The sequence below is a fragment of the Equus asinus genome, chromosome 12 (assembly GCF_041296235.1).
Source record: "Equus asinus isolate D_3611 breed Donkey chromosome 12, EquAss-T2T_v2, whole genome shotgun sequence".
Classification (NCBI taxonomy): domain Eukaryota; kingdom Metazoa; phylum Chordata; class Mammalia; order Perissodactyla; family Equidae; genus Equus; species Equus asinus.
Window position 1 is genome coordinate 73672925 of NC_091801.1, and position 24107 is coordinate 73697031.

General features: G+C 45.1%; 1 protein-coding gene across 16 annotated transcripts in view; it reads right to left on the reverse strand.

Moving 5' to 3' along the window:
• The window catches only part of CYRIB (CYFIP related Rac1 interactor B), a 153350-nt gene that overhangs the window by 89476 nt on the left and 39767 nt on the right, over positions 1-24107 (reverse strand). Inside the window, exon 1 of one of the 16 annotated variants that reach the window (XM_044781194.2) lies at positions 1953-2317. The exons of 13 other annotated variants lie outside the window; for them this stretch is intronic. The gene's annotated coding sequence lies outside the window, so the exon portion shown is untranslated. Of the gene's footprint in view, positions 1-1952; positions 2318-24107 lie in introns of those variants that run through there. 2 more of the 16 variants (XM_070481602.1, XM_070481600.1) reach the window with 2 other exon arrangements.

Consider the following 24107-nt stretch of genomic DNA (forward strand, 5'->3'; position numbering starts at 1 on the left):
TCTATCAGAAATAAACTACATTCACTTAGTTTTATTCAACACCTAAAATTATATTTTTGCTGGGGCAACTAGAATCAATTTACTAATCATGCCTCCCTTTGATCAACCACTTTCTTAGGAGAGAAAAATCTAGCCTCTATCCAATTATCAAATAACCTAGAGTTCATACTATACATCCTGTAACATTTTACAAAGTAAGAGTTTCCTCTGAGGCAGCTACATAACTCTTAAAGTTTCAAGGAAATTAAAAGACACTATCTAGCAAAATGGTTCTACCAAAAAACTGCAATGTTGACTGAATTAAGAAATCTTACTGCTAGAGTGGTTATCCAAAACCTAAACGGGGACAATCAGCCAAGTGCCTTTTTTAATACCCAAGCCCCCAGAAGAAAGGACTGTTCGAAAATGCCATTGTTATTGATAACAATTGTATAGTACTGATAGGCAGGTAGGTGTACTTCAGGACTAAGACCTTTCCCTGGAGTTCATTATGGACTATGAAAGTTACATGGGAAAAAAAAAGTGCTGTCATTTCATTTCACAAATGCCGATCAGGCAGTTTTAGTTAAATGCAACACTTCACAAATGGGCTATCAAATAAGGCCCAATTATCAAGTTGTTGTAGACACAAAGCTTCTGGTTCTATTATTAAACACAATTAAGGAATTAAAAGGATCAGTGTATTTTTCTTGAGGTGTATTAGCATAAAATGATTTGCACTAAGTCCCCAAACACCTAAATGATTGAAATTCCTCTAGACATACAAAACTCTCCTCTGGAATGTCAGTCTGCCAAATTGCTAGATTATACAAACACAAAATTGACTGACAGACATTTCTCACGTAAAGATTAAGGAGTAAAAAGATGGCAAACTCAATAAATTTACGGGAGGGGAAAAAAAAGTGTAAACAAATTCCAAAAATCTCTGTCTTATCCAGAACAGCACTTTGTGGTGCTGCAAGAATTCAGGCATTCCATCAGTATTCTGCACCCCAGGGGATGCCCAATAACTGCTGTTGCCAAATGAGACCAGAAAAAGTCTCAGAAACAAACAGTATTAACAGGTAATGTTGCAAATCAGTCACGGAACCGAGCGAGGAGGAATGTGGAGGAGGAGCAAGAAGAACAATCTTCTGCCAAATTTTACACTCGGAGAAAATTAATCCATCATAGGTACTCTTCCAGAAAAAAAAATAAATAAATAAATAGAAGATCATATTTGGTATGGCCCAGAATAGCCAGAGAAACACATACACGCGCAAGGCAAGTGCCACTTCCACGACAGTTTGACAGTCATAGATTGGGGTAATTATAGTACAAATTGTGTGTTTTGGAAACAAACTCAGACCACACCCTAGGACAGCGAGGCCGGGCTTCAAATGCTGGGAATTAAGAGGTCAATGCAGTACAGAAGTTGGACGGTCTGGGCGCACAGGTGGAAGGGGGGGCAATAAAGACACCAACTTCAACGCGGGCGACAGGAGGGCCGGGTGCCCAGGGGTGGCGGCGTCCCCGGGAGAAGGGGGTGTGCATGTGGGGACGAGACACGGAGAGAGCGAGGGAGGAAAGGCGGCCGCGAGGAGCAAAGGGAGGTGGGCTCCGGGGACCGGGGGACGCCGACGGGGCAGGGAGGCCGGGGAGCCAAAGGTCAGGGGCGGCAGGATTTGGGGTGGGGGGCGGCGAGCACGCGCGGCGGGGCGCGGGACAGGGGAGGCGGCGGCCGGGAGGACCCGAATGAATGGGCGCCGGGGGCGGGGGCCGGGCCGCGCGGCCGAGGGGCAGCCGCCGCCGCGCCGGGGTGGCCGCGGGCGGGCCCTCCGCGCCGGGGAACCAGGGAGCCCCGCGCCGGCGCGGGCCCCACCGCCCCCGCCTCTCCGCCAACATGGGGTCGAGGAGCCGGCAAGCGAGGGGCGTGAGGGAAGCGGGGAGAAGGGTAAAAATAAACCACTCACCCTCCGCGCGAGCCTCCAGCCTCTCCCAGCCCCGCTCCTCCGCCCTCCTCGAGCCGCGCCGGCAGCTCCTCAGCGGCGCTAGAGGGAGCCCCGGGCCCGGAGCGGGGCAGCGGCGGCGGCCGGACCGGGAGCCCCTCCGCACCTGCCCCTGTAGCGGAGCCGCGACGAGCCAGGCGGCGGCAGCGGCGGCGGCAGCGGCAGCGGCTCCAAGCGGGGAGGGCAAGTGACCCGGATGTACAGGGTAACGGCGAGGAGGGGGAGGGAGGAATGCCAGGAAGTGAGGGCGCCGCGGACCTGTCCGGCCGTGCGCATGCGCCGCGCGCCCGCCCCGCAAGGTAAATCCTCTGCCTTCCTTCCCCGCCCCCTGCGCCCCCGCCCCTCCCCAAGGAGGCGGGGCGAGGCCGGAGACAGGTGGTCGGGCGGGCGCGGGGAGGAGAGGAAGGGGGCGCGGCCACGTCCTCCGCTCCCCCGCCCTCCTTAAAGGGGCAGCACCTTCGCACTGAGACGGTGCCTGGGTGGGTCCGGGTCGTGCAGCCTTCTCATTTTACAAATGCAAAACAGGTTCAGAGTTGGCGGTGACCTGCCTCAGGTCAGCGAGCTCGGAAATGGCAGGAACTGGAACTCGGGACTCGGAGACCAGGACTCTTTGTAGCTGAAACCAGCCTAATTGCCAGATCCTCCCACCCCCCCGCGCCTGGAATGGCAGGGCTGGTGGGCACGCCTTTCCCCCTCCGCTAGGTACTGAGCCTCACTCCCACTCCGGACCCGGTAGATGCGCTTGACAGGCTCCCCAGAGCCGAGAGGTGCACCGTTATGGCCTGCGATGGTATCGCGGAGACGCCCTTGGGAGGTGTTAAATGATCGGCCTGAGAACAGAAATCGGGCGCCACTTGAGACTTGGGCCACGCAGAGCTCTTTCAGATAAATGAGACTTTGTTCTAGGGTCTGCTCTGGGCAAAAATGGCTGGTGGGCAGAGAACTGGGATGCGGCCAAGGGAGGGCGCAGCATCTTCTTTATTTCCCTAATTCCCCCTTTACTCTTCAAACATAAATGCTCCCTCTTGACATACAAAAACAGAACATCCCATCTAGCTAGCTCATCCTAATCCTGTTACAAAACTCTCAGATTTTTTCATTAACACTAAAGTGTAAATGTTACCTCTCACAGGGGTATTTTCAGTTTGCTGAGCAGATCATTACCATGGAGATAAATGGTTCTGAACATTTTGGGGTCAAGAGCCCTACTGAAAATCTCATAAAATCCTGTTCCTTTCTTTAAATGCTGATTTCCTTGAAATTTTTATTTTTTACTAAATCAACTTTAAAACATTATAAATTGTTTCACTCAGTCATTGATTCATTCAGTCAACACCATTTTTGCACCTCTACTATGTCGTAGGCACCATGCTGAGGGTCTAAGGTGCAGGACAGTAAGACAGGTGGTCCCTACCCTGGAGGGGCTTAGAATTTAGCGAGAGGAAGAGCTGCAGCCTCACAATTACAACACAGCATGATTCACTGTAACTTAGGAGGGTGGAGGAACCAACACTCCCTGGGACCGCTGGTTGTGAAGGCTTCAGAGAGGATGAGCTTTGTCTTGAAGAGATGGGAGAAGGGCCGAGAAGAAAAGGCACATGGGCAGAATAAGAGGAGTTCATGACATGCTGGGGGTAACACTGGGGTGGTGAGATTATAAAGGACAATAGGCCACGCTAAGGAGTTTGAACTTGCCTTCTGAAGGCAACAAGCAAACAGAAGCTCTAAGCAAGGGAGAGACATAATCAGATGTGTTTTGTATCAAGATCACTCTGACCACAGTGTCCAGTATGGACCACGGTGGGAAAGAGAATGGAGGCCAGCAGACCAGTGAAGAGGCTTTTGGGGTTCAGGTGAGCGATAATGAGAGCCTGGGTTAGGAAACTCAGAGGGGAGGAAGAACTGGCACCAGCATTAAGATACTTACAGATCTAGAATCTACAGGAGTTTGTGACTAGTTGAATCCGGAGGAAGCTGCAGCAGGAGCTGTGGGGCATAACCCTGACGTTCCTAGCTTGGCAGACTAACTGGATGGTGACACCATCTGATCCCGAGACCTTGACACAGTTTTCATTCCAGTTCTCCTCCAACCTTTATCCATGAAAATGCGTATTGCTTTCCTTGGTATCTTCAGCTATGTGCAACTATTTCCCAACACTTTTTCATATTTCTACAGTCACATTTATCATTTTAATGGCTGCAGAATATTTCATCATATTGAAATAGCTTGGTTTTCTTCGGTTGCTTAAAGGTCCACACCCTGCATGCCTGGTTTGCCCAAAACTCATTCGGCTCCGGGCATTTTGCAAGGGATGAGTTGAGCGACGAAAGAGAGCTTTTAGATGAAGGTGTTGGAAAAGTGTGGCCTCAAGGCCAGCGAAGCTGCAACTCTCTAGGGAGAAGCTTGGGCTACCGTATTGCATGTCAAAACTCCAGAGCTGTGAAAAAGCACCTACCACCCATGGGAATCCTGATGTCTAATTCTGTATGGAAGCCGGTTCTCTAGTCCTAACTCCCATAATCCCTTCATTCATTCATTCATTCATTCATTCAGTAATGCATTCTTGTGAAGCAGAGGGCAATCAAGCAAAACTAAAACAGCCGCAAAGCTCTGGATTTAGCCTGGCCAGGGGGTGAAACCTGTTCTATAACTTACACAAGTTATTCAGCTTCTCAGAGCCTCAGATTCTCCACAAGTTTGTTGTAAGGATTAACTTAGATAAAATTTGTAAAACATTTGGGACAGAACTAGGCATAGATTAAGTTCAATCATCATTTTCAGTTCCCTCCCTAGGCTTTCTGACTCTCACCATAGTACCTTGAGTTTCTGAGCAAACCCACTGACACATGTGCTAGAGGCCCTCATTTGTCTCTCTAACGCTCAATTTCCTGTCTGTGAAATGGGCATAAGAACCTACTTCACCGGAATTTTGGGCAGCTCTCATAAAAATACTGTACGGGAAAATACGTTCAAAACCCCAAAGCACTATGCCATGATTGAGCATTACTGCTGTTACAGATACCTTTGTTTTCTTGGTTTCTCTCCATTAAAAAAAATTATGACCTCAGCACAAATTCCCTAGATTGTAATTACTGGGTCAAAAGATCTGAACACTATTTGGTCCTTGATTTGAATTGCCCAAGTGCCCTTAGAGAGGGCTCTGTGAATAGCTGCTGCCATCGTTAACTCAGATAACACCATTCAATATGTTTAAGCACCCAGCATATAGTTTTTGTTGCAGTAAACAGTTTAGTCCTCAAGCTAACATTCAGGGACTTTGATCAACTGCTTCCCTCCTCCTCTTCGCAGAATGAATGAATACAGGTACTGAATCCTTGAAAAAAGAGGCACCTTCCAAAGATTTCTGCCCCAGCCAGGGTTTCAAGGCTAAGCACTAAGACTCCAGGGTCATGCCTTACGGATGAGCATCTAAGGAGGTAGTTGAGTGCACGTAGAAGAGGACACGGGAAGGAGACCTGAGAATCCCCAGGCAGGGCTCGAAGCTCATCCGGCACTGAAAGATGGCATCACAGCTGCTATTCAAAAAGAACCCAAGTACAAAGCCACAGCTCAAACCCAAAGTGCTCCTGTTATTTAGCAAAACATAGCCCATCTCTCAGGAGCCATAAAGTTGTCTTGATGGCCGTATTTCCCGAGTTACAAGGTCTATCTATGAGCCTCCATCACATTTCCAAATGGAACACATTCCTCAAAGGCAGGCAGCTCCAGGTCTAATTTCGCAGGCCTCTGAGTGACCTGCAGGGAGGCAGGGGGCTCGAACAGCCTTGCATCTGCTGGTCCTTCCCTGTGCCTCGAAAATGCTTTCTGGCTGCTTCCCCGGGCCGTTTCTCGGCCTCCAGGTTCAAGGGTCACCTCATCAAAGGGGTCCTCCCCACCACCCTTCCTAAAGTCGAACCCCAGCCTCCCTTCAGTCATTCCCTAGTACATCGCTGGCTTGTGTTCCTTCACAGTACTTATCGCAACCTGTAATTATTTTTATTTTGTAGCTTAAAAATATTTTAACTAAAAAAAAGCTTCTCACTAAAACATCAGCTCCTTGAAGGCAGAGGACAGGGCTACCCTGCCCACTCCAACACGTGTCACTGTGCCCACCCGGCCCCTAGAAGACCCTCAGTAAATATGAGGAAGGATTGGGTAAAAAAAACGGAGGTTCCTGGCCCCCTATACCTTTTTTTCACCCTGATTATGTGAATAATACATTTTGATTGCAGAAAAAAATTGAAAATACAGATGAGGAAAAGGAAGAAAATAATAAAAGAAAAAAAAAACTCATGACCCAACCTCCCACACCATGTGGATACCCTTTCAAATGCTTTTCTCTGTCTATATCTATATAAAGAAAATGCATATATTTCTATAAAAATGGTTCATATACTGAATTATAATCTGCTGTTTCATCTCATGAGCTCTCTTTTTTTTGTGTGTGAGGAAGATTGGCCCTGAACTAACATCTGTGCCAATCTTCCTCTATTTTATATGTGGGATGCCGCCACAGCATGGCCTGATGAGCAGTGTTTCATCCATGCCCAGGATCCAAACCTGTGAACCCTGGGCCACCAAAGCAGAGCATGTGAAATTAACCACTCCACCACCGGGCTGGCCCTCTCTCATGATCTATCTTAATCACCTTTCTTTAATAAAGGTATTTCAGCTACGTCATTGTTAAAGGCTATATAACACTCTGCCATGCAGCTATGCCATAGAGTCTTTCACAAATCTAGTGTTAAACTAAAGGAGAAGTTTCTCCAGTGTTAACAAAGGTAAACTGTTTTAATACACCACTTCCCTGTTGACAAGCTTCCCATTTTTTCTCTCTGTTTGTATTGCTCTCGAGCTGTATTTCTACAGAAGTGTACTCCCCACCGCCCATTCACCACCTGGCGTTATTAGAGTCCCCCTCTTCTAGAGAAGCAAAATTGTTTGCAGCCGGAAAAGCGATGTATGACGAAGCCAGGACGGTGCCTAGGAGTTCAATTTCAGAATCTGCTGCTGATACAGGCGACAGAAATAAAGAGCCTGTTTTCTTGCCAAGATTTTAGTGGTAAAAAGAGGAAAAGAAAGACTTCCTGCAAGCCTGCACTTCTCCCTCCCAACCCTGCCCGGAGGCAAAGTTTTTCCCAAGAGGAATAGGTGGGTGGACGGGGTTTACTGATGCTGTAAGCAGTTTGCAGCCCAAAGCCCATTGCCCCATTTAGAGACAAGCTGGCTGCAGAAAAATCCAAGAGGGTGTGCTCAGGACGTGCTGCCCTTTTTCCACAAAGCGCTTTTAGCCTGTTGTGTTGTTCAGTAGCCACTTGGCATTTCCAGCTCTGATAGTCACACCCCTCCATGAGGAAGAGCCTCCCCACGCCCCCGTGGTGAAGGAGACAGAAAGAGCAGACTCCACTCCATCAGGACGGCTCAGTGATCAAAGCCACTCACTACCTCTGCCCACCTACCCACCTCCACTGTGGCTAGGCCACCTCATCAAGATACACAGGCACAGGAGGGGGTCACCTGAAGGAGGGCATGAGATGTCATAAAATCTGAGATGGCACGGCAGGAATGGAAGGGAGAGGAACAGATGGGCAGGCCATCCATTCCCAGGACCTCAACCTACTGTGACCTAGAAACCCAAATAGAGGGTAATTTCTGCCGTTCCACCCACCTTACAGGGCATTCCATCAGAATCAGAGGGAAACTTTATCTGTAAAGAAAGAGAATCCCTAATTGTGTCAAGGTCATTAATTTACTGATGCCATTTAAAAAAGATTTTTTGTGTGTTTTACAGAAACATCATGGTTAGAGGAAAGAGAAAGCAGTTTGTTTTGAAATATAATAATGACAGAAGGAATTACTATCACCAATGCCTCTCTGATCCATGGCTTAGTGTCTGCGAGTTTCGAACAAAACGATTCCTACCCATTCTATAACTCAATCCTTATAATGACATCATGAGAGAGATTTTATTACTCTCAGTTTTCAGATAAGAAAATTGAGGCACAAAGAATTGAAGTATTTTGCTGGCAGTCACAAAGCTACCACTTTGTGAGCCAGGATTTGATCCCCAATCTTGGTAGCTGTTGACTTTGCATGTCACTCTACCTTCCTTGCCTTCCACCCCTCCTTTCCTCCCTTCTCTCTACAAACGTTAATTAAATCACCCAAGGTCCAAACTCCATCTAAAATACTAGACTGCCATCTGTAAAATAGGCACAATAAGCACCTAGCTCACTGTTATTGTGAGGATTAACTGGAATAGATGAACATATGAAATTGCTAATACATGACCACTTTTTACCCTAAAAACAGCAAGTACATATTGTTAACCCTAATATGTAAATATTCTTTTGTAACTCTTAAGTGTTAAATAAATATTGATAGATATTGATATCCTGGTTTTTGAAATTTGCTGTTTTAGTATTCAAACTTAGAAGGCTCTAGGTGGTGGCTGAGAGCTCAGACTCAGACAGACCCGAGCATGAATCCCTTCATGTTCTCATATGTAAAAAAATAGGAAAGTAGCCCTGTTGCCTAGTGGTTAAGTTCAGTACACTCCACTTCGGTGGCCCGGATTCAGTTCCCAGGCATGCACATGCACCACTCGTCAACAGCCATGCCATGGCAGCATTCAACATACAAAATAGAAGAAGATTGGCACAGATGTTGGCTCAGGGCAAATCTTCCTCAGCAAAAAAAAGAGAGAAAAAGGGAAAATAATGGCACTCATTGTCAGAATTAAGTTATTTCACATAAAGCAGTTAGCACAGTGCCTGGCAAATTTAAGTGCTCAATAAATATTAGCTCTTTCTATCATTCATTATTGTTATTGTTGTTGCTATTGTTCACTTGCTACCTTCATTAAGATAGTAGAAAGTTGTCAAATCAAATAGTAGAAAGTTGCCCATTGCAGCATTCTTTATAAAAAAAAAAAAAAATTACCCAAAAAGAAATTAAATTTCCCAGAATAGGGAAACAGCACAGCAGGATCCTGAAAGAACTGCCTTTAGAATTAATGAAAATCAATTTAATTAAAATTTAAAAGCCCCTGCTTGGCCACTTAGGGGCTGTATGATTTGGAGCAAGTCATTTCTTTTCTCTGGACTTGTTAACTCACCTCAAAAATGAAGGGTTTGCTCTTAGTGACTCATAAGTCCTGTCCAGATTTAACGTTGATAGTCCTAAGGTTCTAAATAAATTATAATTATCAACATTAAGGATAAGAGACAACCACTAAGTACACAGGAGGATCATAGCGACATGAGAACATATTTTATAAATTAATACTGCCCACCTTCTTTAACTCTATTGCTTGCTCAGTAACAGTGATCACCTCCTAACAGAATCTGTATTGTGTGTATTGTCTCCCTCTGTGAACTAGGCGGCAGCTCCAGGACCACAGAGATCTATGTCTGGGTTGTTCACTGACTATCTATCCCCAGCCCCTAGAACGAGCCTGGCCCACAGTAGGAGCTCAGTTAACATTTGTTGATTGAAAAATTGTGAATATGAAGTTAAAAGAGCAAAATACAAAAGAATATAAACAGAATGCCATTAATATAAAACACGTACCCCGATGGGGAAATGGTAGACGGAATCAGAGAAGTTCAAACTCAGTGATAACGGAATGAGAGTAGAGATGGAATAATTTATTTTAAATTTTCCTTCAATGTTCTGAACAATTTTGTTTGTTTAAAAAGAAAGCATACAAACAGGTAAGTCTGTAGACAGGAGAAAATGAAAGAGGCCTGGAAGAAGGGGCCAAGGGAGATGTGAGTGAACCTGAAGGTGGGCGTCAAGAAGCAAATAGAGTGGCCAGCCCGGTGGCACAGCAGTTAAGCGCGCATGTTCTGCTTCGGTGGCCCTGGTTCGCCGGTTCAGATCCTGGGTGCAGACATGGCACCACTTGGCAAACGCCACGCTGTGGTAGGCATCCTACGTACAAAATAGAGGAAGATGGGCATGGATGTTAGCTCAGGGCCAGTATTTCTCAGAAAAAAGAGGAGGATTGGCAGATGTTAGCTCAGGGCTAATCTTCCTGGGGATGGGGGTGGGGGGAAGAAGCGAATAGAAGGCTTTTGGCGGGTAGGTACTCTACGAATGGAAACAGAATCACAGAGCAGAAAGAAAATGAGGTAATATGATGCAGAGAAGAAAAGCCAGTTTACTTTGAACTTTTAATCACCAGCTCATACCTCTTAAACTATTCCCAAGTTGATAGACTTTCTCCACTAACTGCCTCAATCAATGAGCGTTTTGGTGAATTTGAGCACAAAGGGGCACCAAGGGTGGTACCTGTTCCTGTTCTCAGCAGTCTGAGCCTTCTTGTGACCTGCTGCTGTGGATGAAGAACGACGAGTCCCACACACTTAGGCTAACTGGTGAGCGGTACACCTTTTCACTCATCATCTGATCCACAATTCCACCCAGGGCCACACGAGGGACAGGAAACAGCCTTCCCTCCCAGAGGCTGAATGGCAGGCCACCTTACTACCATACAAAGCAACACACCCTTGCCAAAGGAAGGACACAGATATGCGGCCTGGAAAATTACAATTTTAATAAAAATTATTAAAATAAAAATAATTCCTTTTGGCTTTGGGAAGTCAGAGGGGAGCACGCAGGAGAAGATGTCCAGGGAGGGCCTGGTCCTGAACTTTATCAAATCAGCGGACCCTACTGCTGACTGTGGGCTTCATCTCCAACCCTTCACCTGGTCCTCTCTTGCATTCGGGGTCGCATCCTGCTCTTAATGCCTTCAGCCCCCAACTGCTTGCCTGAGCTCTTCAGCATGTCCATGCATTTGAACTTGGAGCAAACCAGCTTGGATCCCTCGCTGTGAGAGCGCTCAGGACCCTGTGCTTTTTGTTTACAGCACATAACATAATTGTAACTGTACTTTGTGGACTTGCTTGAACCTGTTAGCTCCAGGAGGGCAGAGGCCATGCTGTGTGGTCACCACTGCACTCCCAGTGCCAGCACAGAGCCTGGCACAGGCATGCACCCAAACAGTTGCAGCTGGTCAGAGAGACGGCACGAGTCCAGCCTGAGTTAACCAGGCCTAGGGCCTTAATCATACTCTGAATGCCCCTGGTGGCCACAGCCCTAGAGCCAGGAAATCAGATAAGCAACACAGAGGAGATGAGATTGAAACCCTCCCCAAAGTAGCCAAAATAATTAAGTCACTAGTTTTGTGACCCAACAGATGAAATACAGAGCTTTAGACAGAACAATGAGTATGCCAAACACAAGTAAAGAGTGTGTAAAGGTTTAGGTCCTCACAGTTTTGAGTTTTGAAGCTACCGAAAAAATGATATTGCATAAGGTTTAAAAAAAAACCTTTCCAAGAGCCATCCAATATGGTCCAAGTTAAGAAGCTTTCCTGGTTGAGCTAGCTTCCTCTCTAAAATCCTCATGCTGGCTTCATATTAGAACACAGGTTTAATGAGAAGGCATGCCTCCTTCAGGTGTAATGCACAGAGAACGGCGGGCAGGAGAAAGTCACCGTGCCCAAGCTCTGGTCTTGTCTAAACCCATAAACTTGGAGAAGATGAACTTGGAGAAGAAGCATCTCTCCAAGGTGTCTTGGAGAAACGCTGAAAGTCCATTTCAGCATTTATGGCATTTTTATCTAATAGGCCACTTGTATTAATGATTGACTGCATCAGTTTCTGAATGAATTTTAGACGGGGAAGGTGCCTTGCAATTCACCTTCAGGCCAACATTTTACACTTAGGAAAACGGAGGAGCCAAGAGGGGCCCAGAGGGGGCTCGCAGGAGCACAATTCCAGGCCTGGACTCTAAGCCCAGAGTGAGGGTCACAGGGGTTCCTGTCTACACTGTCAGAGAACTGCTGAGTTCATTTCCAAAGGTGAGTCTAGATCACTGAGTGCCAACAGAGTCTTGTAAAACATCTCTACTCATAAGCAGGGTGCAACATTTGGTATGGTGTCTGGTGTGATCCCCCAGGATATAGGAGGCCAATTAAAGCATGATCCTTATTTGCCCTTCATTACACACAAATCTCTTCCAAAGATGAAAAAGAAAGTGTTAGATGTGTGTGCTGAATGACGAGGAAACAAGTGGAAATGCAGGTTCTATAAGACTTTCCAATCACCCATAAGAGTGGAGAATGGTTTCTTTCTTGGTAGTCATACTAAACTGCCTACAGAGTTCCTGTAAATACTATTTCCTGCTATTGTGCCTTGCCCATGCTGTTCCCTCTGCTACAAACACCCTTTCCAACACTCTCATACTTCCCCACCAAAATCCTACCTTCCCAATAAGATGCCAGTCAGGCATCTCTAAGGATGTTGAATAAGCATTTCAACGTAAACTATTTCCTGTTTTTACTTTGCGGTAACACACATCCCTATTCACACCTTACAGTCTTTCTAGGATGTACCAAAAAGACTAGCAATGGTATGAGGTTTGTATGGCACCATGTACCCCATTGAGAAAAGCGCTACAAAAACACAAGGTAATGTTTCATCAATTTATTTAACCTGATTCCTTGAAACACGTACAGTGTGATTTTGATGGATGAATCAATCAACCCAAGATTAATAGCCTGGTTTACTACGCTCAATTCTCTTTCCAAGCCACAAGGCAAAATAAACTCACCCTCAATTTATAACTTTGCAAACTGTGCTTTTGCATATCGACTCCTGAATCTATTGCGGTTATTAAAAGGATGGTTGCAACCGTCAGGATGGGCCACGTTATGCTGTGGTAACAAACAACCCCTAAATCTCAGCCCCAAACATGACCACAGTGGTCACTCTGGGATCAAGAAGATGAGCCCAAAAACTCTCTCTTTCTGGACTTGACCTGACAATCTAGCTTAAGCAACTCTGTAGCTGACAGCAGTTTAAAAGATATGACCCCCTCCTTTCCTTCTCCAACCACCTACAGAGCTGGCTTGCAGGATTACCATGCAGATTAGACATGATAATGTTTGTTATACACCCAGGACACTGCATGGCATACAGGCAGCAGTGGGTAAATGATAATGTGGCAAGTACCACGTCATTACCATTATCCCTACTCCTCTTCAAATAATAGTAATAATGTTATTATTATAATTCTCATAGACCAGTGGTTCTTAAATTTGTCTGCACATTGGAATCACCTGGAGAGCTTAAAAACTGCTAGCGCTTGTGTCCCACCCCCAAAGTTAGTGAATTAATTCATCTAGCGTATGGCCCAGGCTTTGGAATTTTAAAAGACCTCCAGATGATTTTAATGTGCAAACAAGTTTGAGAACCACTGTCGAAGAGGCATCAAGATTCACACCTATGCAAACATATATTTGCATGCATACACGCATACACACACATGCACATGCAAGCTGGCCAGGCTCCATGAATCCTGCCGCCTCCATGAGAGTGGTGGTCACAACAGTCAGGATGAGTTAGGTTACACTGTGGTTAACAAAGAACCCCTAAATACCAGCCCTAATAACAACCACAGTGGTCACTCTCTAGGCTCATCAAGATGAGCCCAGCAACCTTGTGTTTCTGGTGTTTACCTGACACTTAAGGCATGCACTTGACCCTCAAGTCCTTCTCGTCTTCACATCTTTCCCAAGGTCCAATTTAACAAGTTTGCCAGGCCCAAAGTAAAGGAGAACCAAAAAATTATACTGGTGTGGACAGACTGGGAGGATATTTGGTTAGAGGAGGGCCACTGAAGGCTATCAGTAATTGAGACTACGCTCTGCTCAACTCTCTGTCCCCAAGACCCAAACCATAGTAGACAACCTAATAGAAATGTGGGTAGGTAAATTAATTATTATCAGTAATAATCTGGAGAAAAAAAAAAGAAAAGAAAAGCAGACTCAAGAACTCAGAAAGTCCAGCATCTAAGTTGGAAACCTTATGCACCAACTTGTCACCAATCACTGTTTTCATTTCCTTATTTTTGTTAGTTTCTCCCAGGAAGAAATTACATCTGATGGGGTGGAGGTAAGTGAGGTCAGGAGATTGATGAGGTCAGGAGATCTATGAGGTCAGGAGATCCATACTCTTTCACCTGGCAGCAAAGCACAAGACATGCACGTTGGCTGCAGGGAGCAATACAAACACAGACACCTTGCCACCAGCACACAAATGCTTTTTGGCAAATCATCTCCTGCTCTATTGGATGTTATGTCTCTACGGAGTCTGGAGAAAATCAGAAAATCCAGCTTGTTTGCCCTCATTTTGGCAGTTTAATTTAGGAATCATACTGGCATTATGATTTAGGAATCATAAACTCTTTACCAAAAAATGTATTCTGTATTTTGAACACGTGAGTTTACTTGAGCCCAGGGGAAAGAGGCATTGTGTACGATTACATAATAGTTACTCTATTATTTTAAAACTGAATGGCAGCCTCAGGCAACAAAGTCAAAAGGAGAGAGAAGTCAATTTTGTAAAATCATCTGAATGCAACCGTCTCTTCTGATGCATTGTGAGTTGACAATGGTTCTGCTTTTCTCAGAAGCTCGTTCAATTATCTGTTGCTTATCTGGATCTGAGAGAGGAGTTTTCCTCCCATCTAGAGTTAAAGGAAAAAAAGCAGGCAGGATTCCTCTAATAAAAGCTTGAAATGAAAAGCAGTAACTACTCCCAAGATCCTGATTAGATATCTTAGAGGAGTCATTAGATGAACCTTTGTAGGGTCTCTGTTAACGATCTATTTTCTCTACAACCATCACAAAAAGGAGGAAGGAATGCGGGATCCACACCCTCAAAACACCTGCTCTCCTCCTAGCTGGGTTCTCCTCCTAGGTGTGTGACAACCAGCAAGCAACATATCTTCTGCACTTGTTTCCTCATCTGTAAAACGGAAATACTTACTTGACAGGGGCATGATAAGAGCTAACTGAGAAAACATATCTCAAGTGCCTAGCATTCAATAAACGTAAACGCCCTTCCTCTGATCATTGCCAACATCTCACAAAGCTCACTAGAACATGAGCTATTCAAAAGAGGAGGTAATGCCTTCCTCATCTTTCTATACCCAAATCCTACACACCGCCCCCTCAACGTCTACTCCATTCCTCTCCCACCAGGGAGCATCCTTCAGTCATTCAGACCTCACCTCCAACTCCAGGAGTGGGTCCCAAGTGGTCTAAGCCAATCAGTGGTATCTCATTTCCTCTGCCATCATGATTGGCTGAGAGATGGGTGTGTGTCCTGAGATGATCCAATCAGAGGGAAGCTCAGAAATGTGATTCAATGGCTCTGGGGTGGGACCGGTAGCTCTTTCTCCCTAGATGAGGACTAACAAGCATGTGCTGGCAGCCAGGCCACTACACTGGACAGCTCTTCTCTACACTTCTTACAGCATGCGTATTCCATGTGGTGTCTCTTGGCATCAAACAGTGCAATGCAGAAGCCCTGCTATTAGCCTTCTTACTACCATGAAGGGAGTCAACCTGAGAACAAAAGACAGAAGTGCAGAGCCCGAAGAATCACAAAGAAATGAAGCTAGAGCCCTTATCAAAGTGTGCCTGAAACCTACATACCTCTCCCCTTTAGGGTTAGACGAACCACTCAACTGCTCCTATCAATTATCCAATTTGAACTGAGTTTTCTGTCCCTCGCAACTCAAAGCATCCTTGATACATCCTTGTGTGCGGCTGAATGGATCACTGAACAAAGGATTGTGCAGAAACCTCATTGCTCTTGCAATGATTTAACTCAGACTGCCAGTTCCCTGGGAGCAGGAGCCCTTGTTGGTCTCATCACCCAGTGTCCCAGGACCTAACACAGTTTCTGAACATAGGCCTTCAATAAATACTTTTTTTTTTTTTTTAAAGATTTTATTTTTTCCTTTTTCTCCCCAAAGCCCCCCGGTACATAGTTGTGTATTCTTCGTTGTGGGTTCTTCTAGTTGTGGCATGTGGGACGCTGCCTCAGCGTGGTCTGGTGAGCAGTGCCATGTCCGCGCCCAGGATTCGAACTAACGAAACACTGGGCCGCCTGCAGCGGAGCGCGCGAACTTAACCACTCGGCCACGGGGCCAGCCCCTCAATAAATACTTTTTTAAAATAAGTGAATGGAGTGAAACTTAACAAATCACCTGAAGTTTCAGAACCTTTTCAAGCCCCACTCCTCAAACATGTTTGGATCAGGGGGGCATGAAGAGGGAGCTCACAGGATGTGGAGCCATCAGATGGGCCTGAGCTCAAATCACAGCTCTGAGCCTCAGCTTCCTCATCTGCAAAATGAAGATAATAATAGTCTCCTCCCTGGGAGAGGGGAGCCACGCGAAAGCACCTCAATAGGCTGCATTCAAGCAATACGCATTTCCCTCCTTCTGCTCAGCTAACCCTGCTTCATACCAGGGATTCTCATCTGGGGTTCAGAAAATAGGGTCATCATAGGTACACAGTGGCGGGCCACACTCCGGGTCATCCAGCAGAGCCAGCCCTGGGAGGGTGAGGACAGAAAGCCTACCCTGGGCCTCCCACCCCTCGCCACACACCCACTCCTTTTAGGAGAGGAGTCTCAGGCAGAGGACATGTATAAAACTAGACCATACAGCTTTCTGGCTCTGGTGCTTCCTCTTTGCTTTGCTGGTTTCTCCCTGAAACAGGTGTGGGACTAGTGCAATCGGCAGTATTGCAGATCTGAACATCCCTAGGGGCTGTCACTTAACCATTTACAAATGATGTGGAACTCAGCTAGACTGTCACCTCCAGGAGGAGGGGGGCCTTGCCTCATTCACTGGCCTACCCCCAGCACCCAGAGAGCACCCAGTAAAATATTTTCTGAATACATGAAGATGAGTGAGTAAATCCACAATGAGTGATGAAATCAAGATTCTCAGAACAGAACAGCAGTAAAACTCTATCAGTTAGTACACAGACTGTGGTTCTGCATCAGGTAAATAAATCAGAGACCCAGAAACGAGAGAGGGCTGCTGAGGCTGACACGTGTGGACAGAATCCTGGCCCTAGAGTTCTAGTGCCTACGTTTGGGACCTCAGGCAAGTTTCAAAACTCTTGCAGCCAGTTTCCTTCTCTGACAAACACAATTACCAAGATTCAATAAGATTTCTTTTTTAATGTAGCTATAAATAGGGAGAAAAGATTGAAAGAATATACACCAAAATATTAATAGCAATTAGCCCTAGTTGATAAGATTATGGGAGGACTTTTATTTTTCTTTTTTCTGCATTTTTTTGATTATCTATAATGAATATAAATTAGTTGTCCAATAAAAAAATAATAAAATAGGGGCCAGCCTGGTGGTGTAGTGCTTAAGTTTGTGCACTTCGCTTCAGCAGCCCAGGGTTCACGGGTTCAGATCCCAGGCATGGACCTACACACCACTCATTGAGCCATGCCAAGGCAGCATCCCACATATAAAATAGAGGAAGACTACCACAGATGTTGGCTCAGGGACAATCTTCCTCAAGCAAAAAGAGGAAGATTGGCAATGGATGTTAGCTCAGGGCCAATCTTCCTCACCAAAAAATAATAATAATAATAATAAAATGAAAATAAAAGTGGGGTGACAAAGTGTCTAGCCCAGCACCTATGACACAAAGTAGGGACCCAGAATGTTCCATCCTATGAATGCCCTTCAGACATTTGTAAACAGCTTTTGTATGTCTGCTGTCTCTTGTTAAATATTTCAGCTAATTTAATGTCATCCTTATATGACTTGATTTCAAGGCTCTCTTTTATCCTTCCTCTCTGTAAAAGCTCCATCTGTTAAAACCCCACTCCAGATATTGTATAACCAGCTCACAAAATCAGCAGCACGATCTCGTTTGCTCATTTGTCTGTTAATTCATTCGCTGAGTACACTGATTAAAACCTACTATATTGGACATCCTGACTTTCGCCCACCCACCATTCACAAACGGTTCCCAGATTGTCCCGGGGAACATCCACCTTCCCTCATTCTCAGTCCTTGTGCTCTGGGAGGGGCAGACCCTAACCCAGCTTCTTCCGGGGGGCGGGCATTTGATCCAGGATGGCCCATCAGAGCATCGCACTCGCCTGGCCACAGGGATTGGTTCAGGGAGGAGCAAGTTACCCAGAGAAGACCAATCAGAAACAGTGAGACTCAATTCTGAGACTTTTGTTGAACTGTTGGGAGAGTGGCCTTTTTTTCCTTCTGCTAAAACTGCTGACAGCCATCTTGCTACCACAATCCAAAAAAAAATGGTGGGCAGCACTGAGACATGGCGAAAATTGCATAAGCTTTAGAAAGACCATTTAAGATCCATGCCTTAAGTTCCATCCCTGGACTTTTCAATTATGTAAACCAGCAAATTCCCTTTCTATGGAAGCCAGTTCAAGCTGGGGTTCTATTTCGAGGTCAAAAGATTCCTGACTAGTGAAATTTGAAGTGCTGTGACATATGCTGCATGCCAGCTCTGCACAGATGATGCGAGATGATCCATGCCATCCTTCCTGGCACTCAGTCTGATGTGGAGAGAGCTACAAACAACTACAATCATTGAAAGATAATTGCTTTAATTAAATACCACACAGAGCAATAGGAAGACAGAGCGGGAGAGTCAGGAAAGGCCTCACACAAGAAACGGTATTTAAATCTACTCTGTATCTGCATCCAGGCAGAGAAGATAGAATTGCTGTTTGGAGGAGTCAAGATAACACTGTTGATCCACATCCATCTCACAGTAAACTAAAACCACTACACCTCACATCGCACTCGGGGCAACGGTACTTAAAGGGGTCAAGGGCGCTCTCTGAAGAGCCCACAGAAAAGCATCTCCAGAGACAGCAAATTGGCAAGGTCAACAGCACTCACCTGCAAGAATCTCATCGCAATGTTACAGACCATATGACACTCTTAAGTAATACTCGGGTCAGTTTTTATTATTTTGATTCTCTAGACTTAAGTTTTCACTCCAGTTTTCCTGCCCATTTGAATTACTGTTGATCAAATCACAACAGCATCCTAAAAACGGCCCTTTCAAGATGAATAACCTATTTACTGAATTTATGACCAAATGATAAAAAAGGAGAGAGAAGAAAGCCTCTGTTTCCACAAAACATTTTGGATGCATTAGAAATGTGACTGATCGCAGGAAACAATAACAACAATGGAAGCCCCTCCAGCAACATCTATTTTGCTAAGAAAGGCCCTGAAGGTTGGTCTTTCTAAAGGAACAGAGCTAGTGTCTCAGACCTTTGGTGATGCATACTCAACAGAAGATAAAATAAGTCAGAAAAGGAGGACACCACAGGACAAATTCTCCTTGCCTTTGTTGTTTCTAAACACATCGGCGATTCACTGGATCCAGAAACACAGCTCCAACTTCCCAGAGCAAAGAACCTTACCGTTGGAAAAATTAATACTGGCAGAACACTTCCATGTGGTCCCAAGAGAGGGGCCAGGGATCAGTGGCAGGAGTGAGAAAGGCTTGAGATGCCTTCCAGATAACTGGGATTTCTAGGAAGCAGCTGGGTTTCCGCTGTTTCTAAAATACTTTTAAGATCGCTGTTGAATTCCTCTTCCTTTATTTGCATGCCACATGACTTAGCACAAAGACTTTACCTCCCTTCTTCCTGAAAATGGGATGACCATTTACCACACACAGACCAGGCAACCACTAGGATCCAGGCAGAGCCAGCAACAGAAAGACCCCCAGCATGTGGGCATGTGGGGACTAAGCCAGACAGCACCAGAAGTGCCTGGTGCTCGGCATGTGCTCAATAAATGTTGGAAATTAGCAACCTCCCCCCAAAATAAGAGGGGCTTTCATGTTGAAAGTTCCCACAGTAGTTTGTTTTTAAAAGAAAAAATATTACATGCTTATGCTTAAAAATTCAAAAAAATATAAAAGGATATGTAGTAAGATATCTTCCATCCATCCTAGATCCATAATCACCTAGGCTTTTTCTTCAAGAGGTCAACAGACCCATAACCACCTTCTTTTCCAGTGTCCTTTCAGCAACAGTCTATGCATACGCAAACATGTGAGTGTGTGGCTGGGTGTGCATAAGTACTCACACCTCCCTCTTTTTTTCACACGTGAAAGCATACCACATACACTTTTCTGCATATATATTGCCTTTCTTTTTTAACTTAAGAATGTATTCTGGGGGCTGGCCGCGTGGCCGAGTGGCTAAGTTCACACGTTCCACTTCGGCAGCCCAGGGTTTCACTGGTTCGGATCCTGGGTGTGGACATGGCACCACTCATCAGGCCATGCTGAGGCAGCGTCCCACGTGCCACAACTAGAAGGACCTGCAACTAAAAGAAAAAATGTACAACTATGTGCTGGGGGGATTTGGGGAGAAAAAGCAGGAAAAATAAAAAAAAAAGAAGAATATATCCTGGGGATCATTCTCTCTTAGTATGACCTACTTTCTTAAATAGTGGCCCAGTATTCTGCTGTAAGAATATACCATAATTCATTCAATCAATCCTCTGTTGACACACATTTCAGCTGCTTCCAAGGCCTTGCTATTACAAACAATGCTGCAATGAACATACATTACACGTATCTTCACACACAACATGTGTAACTATAGGAAAGATAGGATTTATAAGACGAGATCCTTCAAATGCAATTGCAGGTCAAAGGGTACATGCATTTAAAATGTTGGGAGATAGTGCCAAGTTGCCCTTCAAAGAGGTTATACTCATTTTCACTCTCACCAATAGTGTAATAAGTATGCCAGTTTCTCCACCCACATTCACAAAATGTTTGTTTTTTAAATACAAGAGAAGAAAGGGAGCAGAGCTCCATTCTTGTCCCATTGTCTCTTCCTGCCCCTGTGATATCACATATGATATTAACGTTTTTGGTCATTGTTAGTGCCTTTGAGTCGATTCTGACTCCTAGTCACACTGTGTGCAGCACAGTGGAACCCTGCCTGGCCTTTTTGCACCATCCTCTCATCTTGTGGCTCTCTATCAGACAATGCTCCACTGCTGTTCACAGGGTTTTCATGGCCACTTTTTTCAGAAGTGGTTGGCCAGGTCCTTTCTCTTAGTCTGTCTTAATCTGGAAGTTCCACTAAAACCTGCCCACCATGGGTGACCCTCCTGGTATCTGAAATCCCGGTGGCATAGCTTTCAGCATCACAGCAACATGCAGCCACCACAGTGTGACAATGACAGACAGATGGTGTGGTTCCCTGCTCGGGAAACGAATCCCAGGCCACGGCGGTGAGAGCACAGCATCTTAACCACTAGACCACCATGGGTGGCATTGGTGACATTACTACTTCCTGAAAATTGCATTCCTGGATGCACAACCTGGAGATCAGCATTTAAAACAGAAGGAACACACAGAGCCACTGGTGTGCTGAGCCAGCTCACGCTGCCTAAAGAGAGTTGACTGTGCACGTCTCTTCCCAATTCCATGTTCAGTGACATCATGTGGGTAGTTTGAAAGTGGTCATGGTGAAAGTACTTATGCCATAGAAATCAGCAAATGCTACAAATTAGAGAGACCTTTGTCAAACATATCAGCACATCAATGTATACTACAGTGGAAACTGAGGCTCTGCCACCTTTCTTTGAATATTTCAGCCCTCAATATGGTCACGAATTCTTGTGAAAAAATCTAAGGGCTGGAGGACATCTTCAGGGACATCCAATCCTTACTAATACTGCCTCTCTCCTAGTCCCTCCATTTAAACATAAGCGACGCCCTCCCATTCTCTCCTCTATGCCACTCTATCATCCTTTCACATTCCCATCTCTTTATCATTCAGTGCTTATTCTTGATGATTTTCTAAAGCATAGTAATCACAAACACAGACTCTAGGCTACGCTAGACAGCCTGAGGTCCAATCCCAGCTCCAGCTGTGTGACCTTGGGCAAATGGCTTAAACTACTATGCCTCAGTTTCCTCATCTGTAAAACATAGATGATAATGGTAATGCCTTCCTTATATAATTTTGTTCTGAAGATTAGAATTAATACAAGTACACAGAACAGTGTTTGGCACACACTAAGGACTTAGATGTAAACTGTTATTATTATCTTCCAGTTCACTAATTATCTCTTTTGCTATGACTAATCTGTCAGTTAACTCTTTTGTTGAATTTAACGTCAAGGGCCATTTTTCATTTCAATTTGGCTGCTTTTCCAATCAACCTATTCTTTTTTCATCTTTCTTTACATTTTTGATATCATCTTTACTCTTCAATCATTTTAAACATACTATTTTATAGTCACTTTTACATCGTTCTATTACTTTCAACTCAAAGCAGTTCACTTCCTGAATAGTTCATACTATTTAATTGTGAACTCATCTTCAGAGGAGGTAGTTCTTTCTGTGGGAGTCCTGTTAGGTCTGGGTGGTTGAAATAGCCCCATGGAGCAATTTTATGTTTGCACTAGGGATTTCCATGGTCCTAGGCCAGTTTTTATGTTAATTTCTCAGCGTGGGGGGTTGCATATCTCACAGAAGATAACAATAGAGATGCCACAACCACATATGGTACAGCCCCAGTCTTGCTGGTGACTTTTGTCCACTAAAGGCAAGCTTCCTCTCTGTTTCTCCCAAGAGTGGAGTTTTTCTAGCCCCTTTTCAGGAAGAAGTGTGATGTTTAAGGCTCCTGGGGGCTCAATTCCACCTAGACTTAAAACCTTCACCCCCAGGCTCTACAGCCTATCCCTGGGCGCAAAAGCCCCATAAACTGCCAAGGCTTCAGCTCACATAACCATTTGGCTTAGATTTCTCTCTTTATGTTCGACACTTGTGGACTTCCCTTTCTGACGAGCTCCCCTAGATATAATTATTATATTTCAGTCAACTCCATGTTCATATCAGGAAGGACTCACACAAATCAGCTAGGTCCACCCTGTTGCCAGAAGTGCTCCAGGTCACCAAATCTAATAGAACCACTTACCCGTGCTGAGCTCTGTCCACATTACAACTGCCTTGTACTCCTGGGTTAGCTCCTACAGTCAGCACGTAATACAAAAACCGAAAGGAGTCAAAATGCTCCTTGAAAATCCCATAATAAGGTCTCATAATGGAGACCAACAAAACCCTCTCTTGTTAGGTACAACACAACCAGTCTTTCCTTCAGCATTTAATTGGGTTTCTTATGTTAAGCACCAGAAGAAATAGCTGGCTTGGAGCTCAGGACCATGTTTTATGACACCTAAAATCTATAAATATGAGAAACACACTCAATGGCACGAGATGCTCACACTCTAAAAAGCCATAGGAACAAAGACCAACAGAAGAAACAGCAGATCTGCCTCCCGTTCCTCTTCTCTCCAAGAGAGATGCCCAATGGGTGGAAAGACAGGATCACCCACGTGATATAAAGTGTTATTTTTATCTCTACTTTGTTTTGTTTTTGTTGAGCAAGTATATTCGGATCTGGATGTGTTAGAAACAAGAATCTATGATATGACAGATAGGACTTGACTTCCAGAAGTCAGAAGAGTGGTTGTCCCCAGGGAGCTGTACTAACTACAAAGGGGCCTGAGGGAACTATCCTGATCGGGGTGGTGGCTAGATGGGTGTAACATATTAAAAATTCATCGAGAGGTAGGATTAAGTATGTAAGTTACACCTCAATTAAAAGTGAAAAGCATGCATGAGAGCCTCGTGAATAACATTGTGCCAATTGGTCACCATTCTATGACTAATCCTCTCCAGAGGCCAGTGAGTGAGGACACCAGGAACTTAGGGAAAGAAGAAGCAGACAAGGGAAGTGCTCTGTTGGGGGCAGAGGGTACCCAGGCTCATAGACTTGGTTTCCCATGAGGGGTCTTACAAGAGTGACAAGTTTAACAAAGGTCAACAGCACCAGCTCTCGAGCTAGACTGCTAGATGTGAATCCCAACTCTACTCCTGCAATAGACTGTTTGTGTCCCCCCAAAACCTAACCCCCAATGTGATGGCATTCAGAGGTGGGGCCTTTGGGAGGTGATGGGTCATGAAGGCGGAGCCCTTGTGGATAGAATTAGTGTCCTTATAAAAGTGACCCCAGAGAGCTCCCTTGTCCCTTCCGCCACGTGAGGTTATAGCAAAAAGAACCAGGAAGCGGGCCTTCACCAGATTCCAAATCTGCCAGCACCATGATCTTGGACTTGTCAGCCTCCAGAACAGTGAGAATCAAACGTCTGCTGTTTATAAGCCACCCCATCTATTGTACTCTGTTAGAGCAG